The following is a 19,023-nucleotide window of genomic DNA, read 5'->3' on the forward strand; positions in this document are numbered from 1 at the left end:
TCCCACTGAATCCCCTGGATTCCAAACGAAGGATCAGGCAAACAGAATGTGAAACACACTCAGAGACGAGGGCACTAAGAATGTGCAACCTGACCAGCACACACAAAGTGGATGAGAAGTCCACAAAATCATCACACTGCAGTTGCCAAGACAGTAACCAAACAAGACTGCTCAATTCGATAATAATGCCACCTTATAATTGAGGGTTTTTTTTTAAATGTTTCTTTATTTTTCAGAGAGAGAGAGAGAGTACGAGCATGAGTTGGGGGAAGGGCAGAAAGAGAGGGAGACACAGAATCTGCAGCAGGCTACAGGCTCTGAGTTGTCAGCACAGAGCCCAACATGGGGCTTGAACTCAAGGACCAAGAGATCCTGACCTGAGTCAAAGTCAGACGCTTAACTGACTGAGCAACCCAGGTGCCCCTAATTAAGATTATTTTAAATAGATCTAGGACCAAAAAGATCATGAGCAAATGCACTAGAATAGCTTCTTAAACCAATATCCTCATTTTCCAAGCACTGAAACTATTTACACCTTATGTCAACAAATGTAAAAGTTCACAGCTACAGGACTTTATTTTTAATTTAAAAAAAAACACACCATATCTAGTGTATTGATCACCATTATCCCCAAATTGACAAAATCGCTCTAAACTTACCATTTCCTCTATAATCCAGGTGCTTCTAAATACACTAAACAAGAGCAGAGAGGGAGGGAGGATTCCAAACTCATGAAGTAAGTGACACACCAGTGAATGCTATAATTTATACTTCGTCCAACTATCAACTGTGTAATTGTAACAGCTAGGTATTAATATCCTTTTTTCTTGTTCTCCCAATCAGAAGTGGGAAACTTCCATTTTTTTTCTCATATCTGAAATATGTTTTAAGAGGCTTATGTGAACAGCACATAAATGTTGCTAAAGCCACGAGTAGTTAGATCTTTGGTCTTCAAGCGCCATGGACCTTATTCTCAAATATGACCGTAACCATGAAAGTACTATGGTGATTAAGAGATCAGACACGGCTGGATCTAAAAGCACTGTAAAGCATCCATATTATCCATACCCCACTTGACATCACGGCCTTGCTTCCCAAGGCTAACAGCTATGTCACTCTATCAAGGCCTCCTCTCCCCAACATTGCTTTAGATTTTAGATTTGTTCTTCCCTCCCTTCTAGAAAACTTAATGGACTTATTCTTCAAGGTCTCATTCTCTAGGTAAACTATAGTGAGCTGGAATGCCAGAGGCAGACGATTATCTCAACATATAACTTCTTCTTCAGTGATAATACCAGCACTGACTTAAGAGGTGTCTTTAGGAAGCATCCCAAGATACCGGGCTGAACATGGGGCAATTCAGAGGTGAATTCTTAAGCATCTTTTAAATAACAACATTCAGCAATATTCTACCTTCATGCTGGACTGGACCCAGGTTGTGAAAGTGTCATGAAATGACCATTATTTTGGCAAAGCATAGAAGTTTTCTACTGTGAAGAATGTTATACTGAAAGTTATTTGCAAAAACCATTCAATTACCAAAGAGTGTAAATACAAATAGTTTAATCCCTGACTGTCCAAGAACACATTAATTATTCAACACACCAATTTATACGGATGCCCCACTTTACAATTTTTTAAAGACTTTCCTGTCTTTTATTTTACATGTAAGATACCCTTAACAAGCCTGTGAAGTCTGTATTTCCCATTGATAGGTGAAGAAACTGACAGCGTATTTAAACGACTTACCCGGATTAAAACAGTAACTCGATGACTTGAATTCTAGGTCAAGGAAGCTTCTATTTTATATAATAGGCATAATGTGTTCATTTTCAAAATGAAGGCACCTGAAAGAAAACAACGTCTACCAAACCAAACACAAAGGAAGCAGAACACCGCTAACTAACACTTTCTAATGTGAATGAAATCCACAGCAAGAAATACATTAGTTTTCAAATCACTGAAATATAAAGGACACCTCCACATCCAAACACTTTTTTTTCCCATACATAGCAAGAGAGAACACTGAATTAGCACTTTGCATACTAAAGATCAGTTTTAACAGTAACATATATCAATTAAAAAGCCTCATGTAAATACACTAGAAAGTAAATAAACAAAAGTAGATGACTAAGGGGCACGTGGGTGGCTCAGTTGGTTAAGCACCCAACCCTTGATTTCGGCTCACGTCATGATCTCACAGAGATCATGCCCTGCATCAGGCTCCGCACTTATAGTGCGGAGCCTGCTTGGGATTCTCTCTCTCTCCCCTTCTCTCTGTCCCTCCCCCATGCATAAGCATGTTCTCTCTCTCTCTCTCTCTCTCTCTCTCTCTCAAAATAAATATTTTTTAAAGTGTTTAAAAAAAAAGATGACTGAATATACACTTGCTTCCATTCCTTCCAAAAATAACAATAAATAAAAGAAAAACAAAAGAGACAACAGCATATAAGAGATGTCTACAAAATCCCAAAAGATGAGAAACCAATGTATAAGTGGAAAGTGATTCAGCAAAACCGGACAAAGCTGAAATCTAACTGCTGAAGGCAGAGAAATGTAGGGGCCACCAGGAAGAATATTCAATTAAAAAAAGGACTTCTCAATGATGCAGAATTCCACAAAGGCTAAGAAACTGAGACCCTACCTAAGCGGGGAGGCTGAAAAACAAAAGGAATTGGTTTGGTTTAAGGGTCTGCATAAAGGACCAAGCCCCTAATCCGACAACTGAGCAACTTATTAATAAGGATGAAATGGGGTTTAATCTGCATGCGACTAGTAAGAGGATGGGGCCAGGCTTAAATGAGGGTAGGAAGGAGTGAATCTCTGCACTGGAAACTTGAGGCATCAAGTTACCAGTAGAGAGCTCGTGCCCCTTCAGACTCAGGCTGGAAGACTCTTCTAGAAAAAGTGACCAACCTGAAAGAAAGATCAACAGAAGATGACACGGGAGGACTCTCATTGAAACAGCAGGGCCCAAGCTAACCATCCAGAGGAGAACACCAGACACTAGCTCTACCATGCACACTGAGTCTGTAATCTATTTTAAGACAAAGACCATTACCAGAGAAAAAAGAGCATTATAACAGGAACAATTTATCATGAAGACATAACAAATACATTATTTCTTATGTCATGAACAATTTATCATGAAGACAAAACATACATTATAAAGGTATATGCATCTCAAAATAAAAGCAAAAATAGAATTAAGGAAAGAAAAGGACAATCACATGATTAGAGTAACAGATGTTCACACTCCATTTCAGTAATGAACAGAATTAGGCCAAAAAAAAAAAAAAAATCAGAAAGACATGGAGGATCTGAACAATACTATAAACCATCTTGACCTAACTGACATTCATAGAAAGAATACACAGTCCTTTCAAATGCACACGGCACATCACCAAGAAAGACCGTATGGTGCACTATAAATTCTCAATAAACATAAAAGGATTGTAATCACATGATGTATATTCTCTGACAACACAGAATTAAAACTAAAAATCAGTAACAGTGAGCTATCTAGGAAAATTCCAAATGTAAGAAAATCAAACAACACACTTCTAAATAATTCATGAATCAAAGATAAAATCAAAAAGGAAATTAGGAAGTATTTTGAACCAAATAGCAACAAAAATAAAACATATCAAAATGTGTGGGATGCAGCTAAAATAGTACCTAAAAGGGAAACTTAAAACTTTAACGCTTAATTCAAGAAAATAGAAAAGAACCTACCACCATGATCCTAATGTTCTATCTTAAGAAATCATAAAGAGCAGAGCAAACTAAACCCAACATGGAAGGAAGAAAATAATAAAGAGAAGATGTCAATGAAGTAGAAAACGTGCAGACAACAGAGAAAATTAACAAAGCCAAACTACAGGACTTTAAAATTACTGTCAAAACTGACAGACTTCTAGTTAGATAAAAAATAGAGACAAAACCCAAATCACCAGTACCAAAAAAGAAAAAAACATACACAACCAGAGAGCTTATCAACATTTAAGAGAATAACAAGAGAATATAATGTGTAACTATTCCAACAAAGTGGGCACAACTTACATAAAGCAAACAAATTTCTAGAAAAACAGAATCTAAAATTGGCACAAGAAGAAACAGAAAATTTAAGTAGTCCTTTACCTTTCAAAGATAGTAAATCTATTTTAAAAAATATTCCAAAGCAGCAAAAGAACAACTCCAGATCATTTCACTGGTAGATTCCATCAAACATTCAAGAAGGAAATTTAACTTTTTCATGGGGCGCCTGGGTGGCTTAGTCGGTTAAGCGTCCGACTTTCGCTTAGGTCATGATCTCGCGGTTTGTGGGTTCGAGCCCCGCATCGGGCTCTGTGCTGACTGCCAGCTCGGAGCCTGGAGCCTGTTTCAGTCTGTGACTCCNGGCTCTGTGCTGACTGCCAGCTCGGAGCCTGGAGCCTGTTTCAGTCTGTGACTCCCTCTCTCTCTGACCCTCCCCTGTTCATGCTGTCTCCCTCTCTCCTAGAAATAAATAAAACATTTAAAAAAAAAAAAAAAAAAAGAAGGAAATTTAACTTTTTCAGAAAATAGAGAAGGAGGGATCACTGCCCAACTCATCTTATAAGGTTAGTAGACAGAATGCTAATACTAAAACCTGACAAAGACATCACAAAAAATAAAAATTATAGAGCTGTATCCTTTATGAATATAGACACAAATACTTTTAACAAAATTTTAGCAAATCAAATCTTACATTAAAAAGGTGCATTATGAGCAAGTACAATCTACCCCCAACACTTGGTTAACATTTGCAAATCAATCCAGGGGCACCTGGGTGGCTCAGCGGTAAAGTGTCCGACTCCGGCTCAGGTCATGATCTCACGTTTCATGGGTTTGAGCCCCATGTCGGGCTCTGTGCTGACAAAGACAGCTCAGAGCGTGGATGGAGCCTGCCTCAGGTTCTGTGTCTCCCTCTCTCTCTCTGCCCCCTCCCCTGCTGTACTCTCTTTCTCTCCCTCTCAAAAATAAATAAAACATTTTTAAAAGATTTTTTTTTTAATTTTTTAAATTATCACTGGGAAGATGGGGAAAGAAAAATCAGGAACTTAAATCTTCATCTTCTGAAGGAAATAGTTAAAAGATAACGCTTAGAGTTGAAAAGCCCAGTGGTAGGAGTAAAAATAAGTTACTTAGATACATGGCAGTAAAATTCAGAAGAAACAGCTACAAAGAAAACCCTGAAAATGGTTGCTTCCAAAGAGTAACAGGTAGAGTCTAGGACTTTTTCTTCTCAAGCCTGAACCTTAATTTTACTTAGTATATAAACCAGGGATATTATTGTTTTGCTAAAAAAATAAATAAATAAATAATAAGTTTAGAATAATAAATATCTCAAATAAAAATCGATAGTGTCAACCTTGGGGCCTCTGACAAGGAAATATTTTTAACTGAATTTGGTTTACAGATAAAACACATGAAATATATGTAAACAGTTATAAAAATTTTAAACGCCTACTTGTTAATTTAAAATGCCTACTTGAAAAACAAGTAGTTCAATAAAAACATTTAGTAAAAATTAAGACTATAGAAACACTGAGTCCCATATCAAATATACCCAATTTCTTAATAAATACTGAAAATGGCAATTAGGGAAGTAAAGCATTTTTTCACAAATATTCACATCAGGGGCGCCTGGATGACTCAGTCAGTTGAGCATCCTACTTTAAATTTTAGCTCAGGTCATGAGCCCAGGGTTGTGGGATGGAGCCCTGCGTGGGGCTCAGCACTGAATATGGCGCCTGCTTAAGATTCTTTCTCTCTTTGTCTCTCTCTTTCTCTCCCTCTGCCCCACTTCCCCAAACTCTCTCTCTCTAAAAAAAATAATAAAATGAAACGAAAAAAATTTGTTTTAAATATTCACATTAGCCTCAAAGAATATATAATATGCCCCAAAGGCCTTTACACACACGGTAATAGGCAACTTTGTGTCCATTCCTCAGGTGCCCACGTTTACCTGCAGTATCTGCCAGTACCTTCAAGGAGCTCCCAAGACCAGTTCCTCACATTCACACAGAGATGCCCTCAATGGACACATCACCAGGCATTTCAAATAGAAGGACTCTAAACTCCACCCCATCCAACCTCTAGACAGTGAATTATTTCTGAGGGTACGTTTTGTAAAACAGGTTTCACATCACAAAAATACCAGGAAGGGAGGGAAGAAAGAGAGGAGAAAGTAGACAAAATTTTGAGGAATATCCACATATTTTAAAACACTTGTAACATTTTAACTCATTCCTTTAGACGTTAGGTGGGAGGTTTTCTGGAAACCCTGAAATGCTATTCATAGTTCCATCTAATCAGAAACATCCCAGTTAAATGAATGATATTAAGGTAATTACCTAAGAAAACACTCCAGGGAACTCTACAGATGGCTTCTACAGTAGACTCCACGCTGTGGGGCAGTTTCTCACTGCAGATGTATGTGGCCCAAGTACTCATTCCTGTGCTTGTCAAGTGTAATCTGTGATTATACAACTGAACATTACAGCCACCTCAGGCCATTCCCTGTTTAAAGAGAAGTGTTTATGGCCATATCCTGCCAAACAACCAAAATACCACTTAACCTCAGTCTAACCACTGCTTGAATGAACTTGTTAGGGTTACACTGAAATACAGATGCAAAACAAAGAGTAGGCCAAGGAATGTGATGCCCACATATTAAAAAGGAGGGGCGGGGGGGAGGTGGTAAATCCTTACATAATGCCCCTTAGTCATGCAGAGAATGTACTTGAGCATTTAAATTCTAAAAGCTGAAAATTACAGTACGGAACATGGATAAAAATAACAAAACCCAAATTCCAAAAAGAAATGAATTCCTCTGAAGGGTGGGGTGTGTCATCTCAGAAAGCAGCCCCGGGTACAATGTTGTTACTGTTTCTGGATCTATCCAAGCAAATCAGTAAATCTAGAAATAAGAGAAAAAGATGAATCTGAGAACTTTTTAAAAAATGTGCTGCATGGAGGAGGCTGCACTGGGTTACCGCCTGGAGCCTAGTGCAGGTCAACAGCAACTCAAAGTCACTACCACCCACTGCAGCCTCAGATCTAGGCTCGCTTTGTGGAGCTAGAGGCACTCCTAGTCAACAAGTCCACATGGGAAGTTGAAACAACACACTCATTCTCTTCTGTTGGTCAATTGTCAAATATGTATTGGCCAAAAATATTTCCTTTTAAAAATGCTTATAAATTAAAAACCGGGAATGAGACGAAATGCTGATGTTTGAACTCTGCTTTACTGTAAGTTTTCTTACTTCTTAAAAAAATACAGAATTCAGTCTCTGAGGCTGAGAATCGAGAAAAAGACCTATGTCAACCATCCAGTCACCAAATTTTAAGGCTTAAAAAGGAGAGATGGTTTAAGGAGACTGGGTAAGGGTTAAGAAGCTGACACCCACCATTGCGTGTGTTCCAGACTATGCCACTTAGACCTCAGTTTTATCATTCAAGTGAAAAGTGACATAAAGTACACAGAGAATATGTGAAACCATATCTTGGCTAAAACTCCATCTATAATAATCATTAATGAGAAATAACCACCCAAGGCCACTTAAAATACTCAAAACTATGCCTTCAATAAAATTATAAGAATATATATTTCAGTGTGCTTAGAAAACTTTGAGGCTGCATTCTGGTGCTCTCATCAACACAGATCATTTTACTCTTGCGATAGTCATGAATGAACAAACCCTTCCGGAAATATTCTCCTTATTACTCAAAGTAAGGGGAAGCATTACTAGAATGCCATTTCGCAATTCACCTATATTACCACTGACGAACGTTCTTATTCATACTAATATAATTCAGGACTGATGACTGATTAAATATAAACTACTTAGTCCAATATTGTTACCAGTGAGGGAGCAGCATTCATTTACCAAGGTTATCCTGTTAGTTAATAAATAGAATTCAACATTAATTCCCCATCTAGTGGCCTCTTTCACTCCAAAATACCACTTATTATATTCAATAAGCATTTACATGTATTACTTACTATATTCCTTTTCTTATACTTACTACAAAAATGAATACTCTAAAGCATGGACTATTTCTGCACAGGTGAAATTATTACTGGTATTAAAAAAGCAAAATAGGGGCACCTAGGTGGCTTAGTCGGTTGAGCATCCAACTTCAGCTCAGGTCATGATCTCACAGTTCGTGAGTTTGAGCCCCATGCTGGGCTCTGTGCTGACAGCTCAAGAGCGTGGAACCTGCTTCAGATTCTGTGTCTCCCTCTCTCTCTGCCACCTCCCCTGCTCCCGCCCTGTCTCTTTCATTCTCTTTCTCAAAAATAAACAATGTTTAAAAAAATTCTTTTAAAGCAAAATATACACATTACTAAGTAATTTTTGATGTCATAAATAAAAGTACCATCTCTGATTCAGTGAAATCCTGGCAGACTGTTTAGCACTGTAGTTGGAAGCAGGACCTTTGACTCCTAGACCCATAAATAGCCTTGGGCAAGTGATCTGACCTCTCTGATCCTCCATTTCTAAAGGCTTAACCTGGAGCCCACTACTGATTTCTGGGTTATGAAGAGGAAGAAATGAGACTATGCATATAACAAGCACTCAGCAGAGTGCCCAGCACAAGTAAGTACAGGCCATTACTGCTGCATTGCTGTTATTAGTCAAGGGAACAGTATGGAGCAATCACACCTAAGGGAGTGATGAAATATACATACGAGTCTTAAAAAGTCTATCCAAGTAGTGACAGGATAATAACACAAAAGTAAAACAAACAAGATTTACAAAGATCATATGAAAAAGTTCTCCAAGGTCTAGTATATTTTGCCACAATTTTTTTTTTAAGTCTAGGTTCTATCCTGACTTGAGCAGAAAATGTCTAAGATTTCATACACAAGACATTTACTACTTTATCTCCCAGTATCTGTAAAACAGAATAAATGTTTTAATAAGAATTAACTAATGGTTTAATAAGAGCTAAGAATGTTCACTAGCATTTTTAATGAAAGTAAAAGACTGGAAACAGTCTAAATGTCCAACAATATGAAAATATATGAAAAAATTATGCAGCTAGAAGAACGAGGATTTATATATCCTAAAAGAATGATCGAAGAACGAGAAGGATTTATATATCCTAAAAGAATGATCGAAGATGTTGTCCAATTTTAAAAAATACAAAATATATTAAGACTCTATGTTAATACAACCAAAAAATGGTATGTCACATGCATACATATTTATGCACTTAATTCATACACAAAGGATCAAAAGTATACAACCAATGACAACCTCTTGGTTTTATTCTGCATAATTCTTTTATTTCACTATTTCAGTGAGACCATATTTATATATTATTTGTGTAATTTATGAACCTCAAGGAAAGTTGGTCAATAAATACACTGGACTAAAATCAAGTAAAAATAAGCTGTAGAAAGAATTTTATAGTTTACAAAAGGATTTTGCAGTCCTTTATATAAATCCTTTAAAATCTCTTAACATAGTATCTAATTTGATCCCCACAATAAACTTCTAGAATTTAAGGTAGTATCCTTATTTCAAAAGTGGGAACAGACTCTGAGGTGCCTGGGTGGCTCAGTCGGTTAAGAGCCCAACTCTTGATTTCGACTCAGGTCAAGATCTCACAGTTGTGGGATTGAGTCACGGGAATCAGGGCTCATGATGGGCATGGAGCCCACTTAGGATTCTCTCATTCCCACTGCCCCTCCCCCATTCACATGGGCACAAGCTCTCGCTAAAAACAAAACTAAACAAACAACAACAAAAAAACCTGAGAACAGACTTAAGTATTTATTAATCCATGGTTAATAAATGCAGAGTCAAAACAGAAACACAGTCCCCCCAATCCTAAATTCACTGTTCTGGTCTTCACAGTATGGTGCCATCATAAATTGAAAACATGGTCCTCTTATAATAAGGCTCTCTAAACCTCTATAGGGCTTCTATTCACGGGAGAGTCTGGAATGTGGAGGAAAAGGGATTCCAATAGGAGTCAAGGTTCAGGGTTCCAGCCTCAATGGCATCATGGCTAAGACTTCATGGTAAACCAAGTTCTAGGACAATGATTCTCTGTGAGCTACACATCAGGTTCAATAGTGATGTTTTTTAAATAATAGTACTACTCAAGCTGATCTCCAGAGATTAGGATATGATCTGGGTCACTAGTATGTTTATTAAAAGCTTCCTGAGTTATTCTAAAGTACAGCTTGGTAAAGACCACAGATATCCTTATCTGATGAAAATTTAAAAGAGATATTTAAAAATCACTTGTGCTATATATATACTTTGCAGAGTTGAAATGAGGGATGAGTGTTTTATGGGAAAGTCTCTTATAAATAGTAAAATGCCTCACAAATGTAAAGGAATTGTTATTTATCCATTCAAAAATGTACCAGGCATGTGCTTGGGATCGAGAGTAAAGGCATCGCCCTCCAGAGGTGGGGAAGCTACCACATCCTCAGTAACTGCTGAGTCCTGGGGACAGGCACAGCAGAGGCACGAAGATGGTGGTGACCTGCCCAGACATGGGGCCCAAGGGGCGATGGCAGGACAAGGGCTTAGAAAGGCCTGCACAGAGGACACCCTCGAGCCAGATCCTGGTGTTCTAGACAGAGGGCACATCACACGCAGGCAACTGGTTCAGGATGGCCAGAGGTCCTCAGAGACGTCTCCGGCTCCTGGAGGTTCTTGAGACCCTTGCAGGGGGTCTGTGAAGTTAAAACTGCTTTTAATATCAACCCTAGGACACAACAGCACCAAAACCTAGGAACAGTCCAAATGTTCTCCAACTGGCAAGTGGACAAACTGCAATATTTTCATACATTGGAATAAGACTCAACAATAAAAAAATAAAAAATAAAAATGACAGTGATATACACAACAGCGTGGATGAATCTCAAATGTGTTGTTAAGTGAAAGAAGCCAGCCTCAACCTCAGAAGGCTACGACTCTATGATTCCATTTGCATGACATTTGGGACAAAGCACAGGTATAAGACAGAAAAAAGGTCAGAGGGTATAAGGCTAAGGGCGGAGGAAAATTCTAGGGTGACAAAATGTTCTTTATCTTCCACAACCACATGCATATGTCAAAACCCAGAGAAGAATTAACACTTAAAAAGGTAGATTTCATTGTATAAGTTATACCTCAGTAAATCTAACTTAAAAATAATAGTATGCAATTTGCCTTTTCCTTCTCTTTCTCCCCTAAATGTACAGTGTTTGCCAGAAACTGCAGGACTAATGATGTCATCACTCTGCAGCTAAGGGAATGCAAGCTTGGATATTCTTATGTTCTAAATTGTTCTCCATTTCAATACAGTAAATAAATAGTGATGGATAGAATCAACATAAGCACTAAAGCTCTCTTGGGGCTTCAACAATTTTAATGCCTGGGTTTCTGAGACCCAAAAGTTTTGAGAACCACTGCAATGTGCGGTGGGGGGAGCTCAGGAGACTTCTCAGCAGGGAGTAAGGGGCTCTCACCCCACAGAGAAGAGCCATGCAGGGAGGGGAGTTAAGGGTTACTACAGAGGTCTGACTGAGCTGAACCCAGGATGAACCGGAAAGAAATTTTGACCACACACCATCTGCAGCTTGTTATTATTATTTCAAGTACAGGGCTTTTTCTATAATCTCTTATGCCCAGAACTATTCTCGTACTTTGGGATGTCACAGAGGTAGAAAAATTAATCTGAAAACCATCTATGTCTTTAAATTTCAAATACATGGAAAATAGACAGATGACAGAGCAATCGATCAATCATGGGGAGGAAAGGGTAGGTATCAGAAGAAAGGATGATTTGCTCCACCCAAAAAAAAAGAAAATCTAAATACAACTTCACAAGCCATTTTAAATGAGTGTGTATGTGTGTTAATTACCATCAGGAATATTGCTTCCCTAATGGTTTTAAGTAGCCAACTCCACTGACACCTCTTAAATAATCCCAAATAGGTAGAAACCTGTCTAATCAATTTGCTGCCTTTTAAAAAATTCACCTATATTTCTATTCATGTGAAAGGGGTAGGGGGCATGCCAGACTCCTGCCAAAGCAGCTGTGTATTATTAAAGATAAAGTAAAATTAGCTCCTTACCTGAAAGTACAGTCCTTTTGACCTACTTCTTATACAGAAATCTTGGATATTAGTTTACTGTCATTCACATTTGAAACTGAACCTATGGATTAAAAAGGGGGAAATAATTAATTGGAAATACATGCACAGTGAAGATAAAAACATCAATCTGATCAAAGATGAGATTTCGGTACACTTGTTGAAGCCAAATGGTATCTGCAGGAAACCTGTTTTCTGTGACTCAAATCCAAAATGGAAAACGTGGGTGGTTCTTCCTGTCTCACCATTAACAGTCAGCCAATTGGCTGATGAAGTTTTCACACAACTTCAGCTCGAACTACAGCCTTCCATCTGCTCTAATACTGTCATACCTTGGGGATATGAAAGAGGCTTTCTTCAGCCTCAAAGGAAGTCTTTACCAGGTACCTTACTCCATCCAGACTGTATTTGAGCACAAAACTTGGAAGTCTTCAAAACTTCAAATCCAGAAGATGTGAAAAAGAATGCGAGCTACATCACAAACTAATTCAGAGGCTTTGCAGCGGTCTCTGACTTCGGAGCTACAATTTCTAAAACAGGGACGACGAGTCTGTGCTGGGTACTGAACTCCAGTCGCAGTGCGATCGTGGAGCCGGGCTTCCGGCCCAGTCATCTTAACCATATAGCTGCGCTTCTTCCCACCCACAAGTCACTCACCGTGTGCCAGGACATGCCTGCCAACACACACTGTATTTGGGCTTCTAAACATACAACTCTGCCGGATCGGGATGTGAATACAGTAATTCTGCAGGGTATTTCTACGTATCCACCTAGAGCTAGTAAACCAGTGTGATACACACAGCTGAAAACACACACACCACGGGACACCTTCAAGGAGAAAGAGATCACGGGGACGTGATGCTAGCGTGGTCAATCTGCCACAGGCCTTCTCACATTTACACCTCTGATCAGTGGAAAGTCTGCAAATGTAAGACCTCAAACATTTGGATGGCTACTTGCAACATCAATACAAGGACTCCGAGTGACAAACTGCTCAAGGGTGGCAACTGTTCAGTTCCTAAAGATTCCAGGCCCCATTGGAAAATTCCTCACACCCTCGGGGGTTGTCTCAAATTCTAGCAGGCTCACGGAGCTTATGCTGCTTAGCAGAGAAGGAAGGGCCTCTCATGAGTCACCAGTGACTGCTCAGCAGGTTCCTACAGAGAGACCACTGCAATCACACTGGCCAGACTGAAGTAAGCAAAGGGCACAGGCCCCCAAAGTACTCATTCTGAGGGCACTGCTTTGTGGGGAGACAGTGAAACTTGAAACACGCACACCGTCTGTATATTTAAAAGTTAGGAAATACGGGGATGGAGGTACTAAGCAGATTATGAGCAAATATGTATCATAAGCTCTTGGAACTGGAAGAGACTGCAATAGCCCATTACCACTGTAAAACCCTCATCACAGATAAGATTCAGGCAAAATCTCCTGACTGCCAGCCCAGGGCTCTTCCTATCACACCCTGCTCTTTAATCAACTGTGGAAACGATATTTTGGAACATATTAAAATCAAGCGACAAATCAGTTTTGTAGGATAAAAATCTCATTTAACCATGTGTTGCAAGAAAAAAAAAAAGATTAAGAAGCAAAACCTTCAGAGTGATTCCCTGCTTGGGGAAGGGCTAGGGAGGGGTTGGCTGTCTTTCTACAAACAAACATGATATCATCTTCAGGGAAACCATACCTACAAAATTATATACAAAAGCGTTCTCTTTCTTTAAAAAAAAAAACTCATCGCTTTCAACCCTGTACCTCTAGCAGAAAAATACAAAGCATGATGCCTGACTTCACTTACAGAATGCTGAATTGACACAAATAGTAATCCATTCTTCCCAAGTAGAGGTTAAAAGTATTTTCTAAACAAGGTATCTTCTCTGCACTATAATTAATTTCCTCTATTATAATATATTTTTAACTTCAGAGCAGATCAGGTAGATTTAACTCCTCCATTGTAGTTTCAAGATTCTGATTTTTAAACACTTTTAAGACAACAGGTAAGGTGATCTTTCTTTCTGCTCATTTCCTCCAGTTCTAGAAGACAATTCCTCAAAATGTGCATGCTTAGACACATAAAAAGAGAAGAATGCAATTTGTATAGGATGAAATATCTGCATGAATTTTGAAACTTTTAAGATAAAAAATAAATCTCTGAACACATTCATAATTGCCCCTACGTTATCTCCAAGGTCTGTACACTCTTCTCTTCTTAAGGACACTTCAGTTAAAACTTATAACAAAAATGAGTACTGATTCTACCATGAGTTCATTGTGTGATGTTGGGCAAGACATTTACCCTTTGGGCTTAAGCGGACATAAAAAGCCAGAATAATCTATTTCCAAGATATTTTCTAGGTTTCTTATCATCTTCCTAAGACACTAAGGATCATCTTTATTTCCCTTGAATCCTGAAAGTCAAACACATCTTTAAACAACAAAAATGAACATTTGAAAGTTACATTATGCCCCAGAACTTAGCAGGAAGCTACCACCAGGTTAGATAAGTGAAAATTTTAGAAGATGATGGGACTTTATCTGCATTAAATGTATCTCCCTGTCTTGTGTTTCAACTTCTTAGAACAGGTGCGGAAATGGACGTTCACATCTGGATGACTGCTAAGTGTTTCTCCAACTTTCCCCCGGCCTAGGATTCCTTCCTCTTCCCACCCCTGCTGCCTCAGGACCCTGATACTCTGAAATCAATCCTGAAAACGAAAAGCTGTTCTACCAGTTAGGTTTAAACTCAGCTACCCATCCAAATCTGTCCCTGAGACTCTCTGTGTACATTTTGACCATTTAGTAATCTATATTTTAATGTCTAAAGAATGTGTTCCATGTTCCACTGATAATATCTGAAAATGTAATTATTTTTTTCATCTGAAACCGAGTTTCTTGCTTATTGCCAAATAAGCAAGGAAATTCCAGAAAACTGTTTGTAACACAGCTCATACTCTTAAGATCACTTATTTTCTTTACGTACCAATTGATGATTTTGCCATCCCCCGTGAGTTCATGAATAAAGTATAAACATGAAGACTGTGAACCTGGCATTTTACTAGTAGAAACCCTAAAGTTGCTTCTGCCCAGTTCATGCATTCATATACTGACTACCTCTTATTGACAAGCACCACTTACTCTTCTTGATGGGAATACATGACCTGACAAAAGTCTGCCTTCACGGAGCTTGTAATCTGATGGAGACACACAACACACAGAACATACAGACATGATATATATTATGTACTCATCAGCAGTAAACATAATACACAGACAAATGATAAGGGAGACACACATATATCGTGAGAGGGACTATGTGCTATGGAAAAGGAGCCCAGGGCTGCAAAATAAGGGGATTCAGGAATGAATGAAGGGAAGGTGAACTGCGATCTTAAGCAGGTCAGGGTAAGACTCACAGCAGAGGCAGCACCTAGGCACAGACCTGAAGGAGCTGAGAAGTGAGTCAAACTAAAGTTTCCTAGTAATTTTGACCTTGTGCTGACTGTCTGTACCAGCAGTGCCTCATCAAAACAACGGCATATGAGCAAATTTATGAACCCAGAAGTAAAAACAGAAGAGAGCCGTGTGTAGACCCCCTTCATTTTTGCAGGTCAGTTTACCAAGTGAAACTTACATCTTCAATTAGGCATGCTCATTGCAGGGGTTCCACCCGCTCCCCCAGTGTTAGTTTGAACAAAATTCTTACTTCTGTGATCCGTTTTCCTTAAAACTCAAGAACAAATTTCCAAGTATTACTTGGCACATAAAAGAACAGCAAGCAGTACTATCCAACCAACAACCCACTGAGACATCCAAACTATGACACCAGGACTTAAACCTCTGCACAAGAGCCCAGGTAGCACAGGAGCTTCATCCCAGTGGGGAGAAACCAGTGCTTCCCAGAGGAGTTCCTGGGCAAAGGCCAGGCAGGCCGTGGAATCCGGTGCCTCTTCCACCAACGAGCTGTCGAACCTCTTTACTCCCTGGCCTTCGATCTCCTCAACTATAAAATCTGGGCACTGGACCACAAGGTTTCCAAATCCCTTCCAGGGCTAGATCCATTTCAGAAAAAAAGTTAGGTAAGTAACCACATTTGAAAAATTATAATAATGCTAACCCACCATCACAGATCCATACGCTTTGTTCTTCTGAGAAAGTAATGAATTTACACTGACCCATGCATAGTCTTAAGTCTCCCTCTGGTAATAAAAGGTTCACAAGAACAGGTCTGGAATAGCTCACCAAGGACAAAAGAACTTGGAAAAAAAAAAACACAATATTTTTGTCTTGGCTTTATTATCAACATACTCTTATAAAACTAATACGGAAATCCCAAACTAACATAAGCACGCACCTGCTGGGATTTTAAATATTCCTTACACCCTACCATGCCCAATTTTAAAAAGGGTGTTTTTAAATGGCAGGCTTCCTTCAAAGTTACATATAATCCGTCAGTATCCTTACTACTATATTATTACAAATAGGAGCTGTGATAAGCATCTTATTCAGAGGCCCCAAATCTGCACTTCCTCTCGCCACTGTTCACCAGCTCCCTTCTGTAGACGGCTCACCTTCCCAGTAGAGAGTTAAAAAGCAAATAAACTGATTTGGGATGGAAGGATTCGGTTTCTGGCTTTCTTTGCCCTGGTACTGGCAAGGCTTGCGCATTGGGTTCTGCTAACCACGCGCACCACATGGGACTCGTTCAGGACAGAGTCATATTACATGGGAAAAGAAGCAAGGTGGAGGCAGCCACTCTGCTGGCAGCATGGAGGGATTCTGGCTCCCGCTTCCTGACTTGGAGCACCCTGACTCAGGCAGGGGCAGCAGCTCCCTCAGAGGGCCAGTTCCATGGGGAGTACTAGCTACCATTCCCAGAAACTCGGCCTATGGGCTCTTTCTTCAGCCCTCCCGACAATTTGCTAAGCTACCTATCACCCTCATAAATCCCCTTCTGCTTACGCTCACTAGAATAGATCTCAGCATCTGTAACCCAAAACCCTGACCAATTCACACGGCACATATCCCTTTCATTATTTCCATGTATGAGAGCTGAGACTGAAAGACACGAGTTAACATACAGAACCTTCCACTATAAGTCAAGCATTCTTTGTTTCCAGCCAGGGCTCAAATCTACAATCAACACTTCCAACTTTTCCTTATATGCACTTTCTCATAAATTTCATCACCTCTGCCATGCAAGGAGAGGAAAATGATTTTTGCCTAACTAATTTTCTATCAATAAAGAGTCTGATGACAGTAACTTGGCGAGATATTTGAGAAAAGGATACAATAAACATCACTTTCTATTATACCAGCTCACGTTTATGGAGAAGGCTGCAGTATTAGGGAGCACTTTCCCAAACATTCCCAAACTGCAGACAAGGTGATCTAATGCTGTGTTGCAATGCCAAAATGATCAGCACTCGGAGCCAAAGCACAACTTAATTCACAGAGTAGCAATGAACTTTTCATCTATCTTCACCCATCCCTCAGGGCAGATCAAAATGTTAAAACCACAGGCACATCAGGTAAATAAAATATAACCCTATTATCTCACACCAAAAGCAGAATGGAAACACCCAGAGGTGATGATGTGTGTTAAAATTCTCTTCTTGGTAGAAAGACATTTAGTCCCATAAAATCAGTTGACAAAGATGAGGAAAGTAATCAGTGGTTAGTAGTGTTCTTTGAAATGGCAGGAGAATCTTGCAAAGGACATTTGTTATCTCTGAATAATCAAATTACTCTGTACTCTCAAACTGCACAAAATATATCTCAGGTGATACTCAAAGGCAAAACTTTTATATAAAAGATCACTTACACACTTCCAAAGCCACCAATGACACTGATACTCATTCAGAAGGCGATTCAGAGCTCTGCCAAACTGGAAGTGAGTATTCGATTCAAAGGAGAGCACAAGTATGCATCAACAGAGATTCCAGACAAGTCTACTGAAGTTCGTGCCCACCACGCTCTGGGTCACAGGCACTCCGAACAACTCCACCACATCCCCCCTCCCTGCTGCCCTGAACTGCTTCTATCAAACACTCTGCAGCACACTTAGCTAATTTAACACGGGGGGGGGGGGGGATAATGGAAATACACAAAAGTCAAAAATAATGCTATTTTTCCCTAAGGATGAGGCAAATCAACTTGCTAAAGAAAACTTAGAGCTTGGCCTCTTCAAAACAAAATTTGAGAAACAATAATTTCATGGAGCCTCTGGGCAAGGAAGTTACTAAGAGGAGTATGGAGCTTTACTATGACTACACGGGCACCATATGTGCCCTTGAGATGCATCTGGCTCGCTCTCTCTCTCCCTCTCTCTCTTTTTAAGAAATGAAGTATTTCTGGGCTAGAAATGACACACGGCCTACTTTGAAGTTTTTTTATGGCTTCTCATATTTAGACTCTAACCTCAATCTATTGCAAGTTTAAGGATGGATACGATGCTCATTCATCAGTAATAGCGAATTTAAAAAATACATACGTAATATTGCAGATGAGTGATTTCCAAAGTTATTCTGCAAACCAATGCCCACAATTGTAGGTCCTCAGGAAAGTAAGGGGAGAGGGGGGAGACCTTTCATAAAGGGAGAAAAACATACGCAATTTAAAGGGTTGCTCTTTCACATGTACCCCAATGTTCATAGCAGCACTCTCAACAATAGCTAAAACATGGAAAGAACCTAAGTGTCCATCAATGGACAAATGGATCAAGAAGGTGTGGTTTATCTATACAATGGAATACTACATGGCAATGAGAAACAATGAAATCTGGCCACGTGTAGCAACATGGATGGAACCTGAGGGTGTTATGCTGAGCGAAATAAGTCAGGCAGAGAAGGACAAATATCATATGTTTGCACGTATAGGAGGATTAGGAGGAA

The 19,023-nt window shown here is 39.3% G+C and overlaps 1 protein-coding gene across 7 annotated transcripts in view; it reads right to left on the bottom strand.

Moving 5' to 3' along the window:
- SIPA1L1 (signal induced proliferation associated 1 like 1) overlaps positions 1-19,023 on the bottom strand; it is a 370,770-nt gene that overhangs the window by 325,081 nt on the left and 26,666 nt on the right. For all 7 annotated transcript variants that reach the window (XM_039251856.1, XM_039251855.1, XM_039251854.1 and 4 more), the window contains exon 2: positions 12,113-12,194. The gene's annotated coding sequence lies outside the window, so the exon portion shown is untranslated. The remainder of the gene's footprint in view (positions 1-12,112; positions 12,195-19,023) is intronic.

This window comes from Hyaena hyaena, unplaced genomic scaffold, assembly GCF_003009895.1.
Source record: "Hyaena hyaena isolate Hyena2069 unplaced genomic scaffold, ASM300989v1 scaffold_400, whole genome shotgun sequence".
NCBI classification, from domain to species: Eukaryota; Metazoa; Chordata; class Mammalia; order Carnivora; family Hyaenidae; genus Hyaena; species Hyaena hyaena.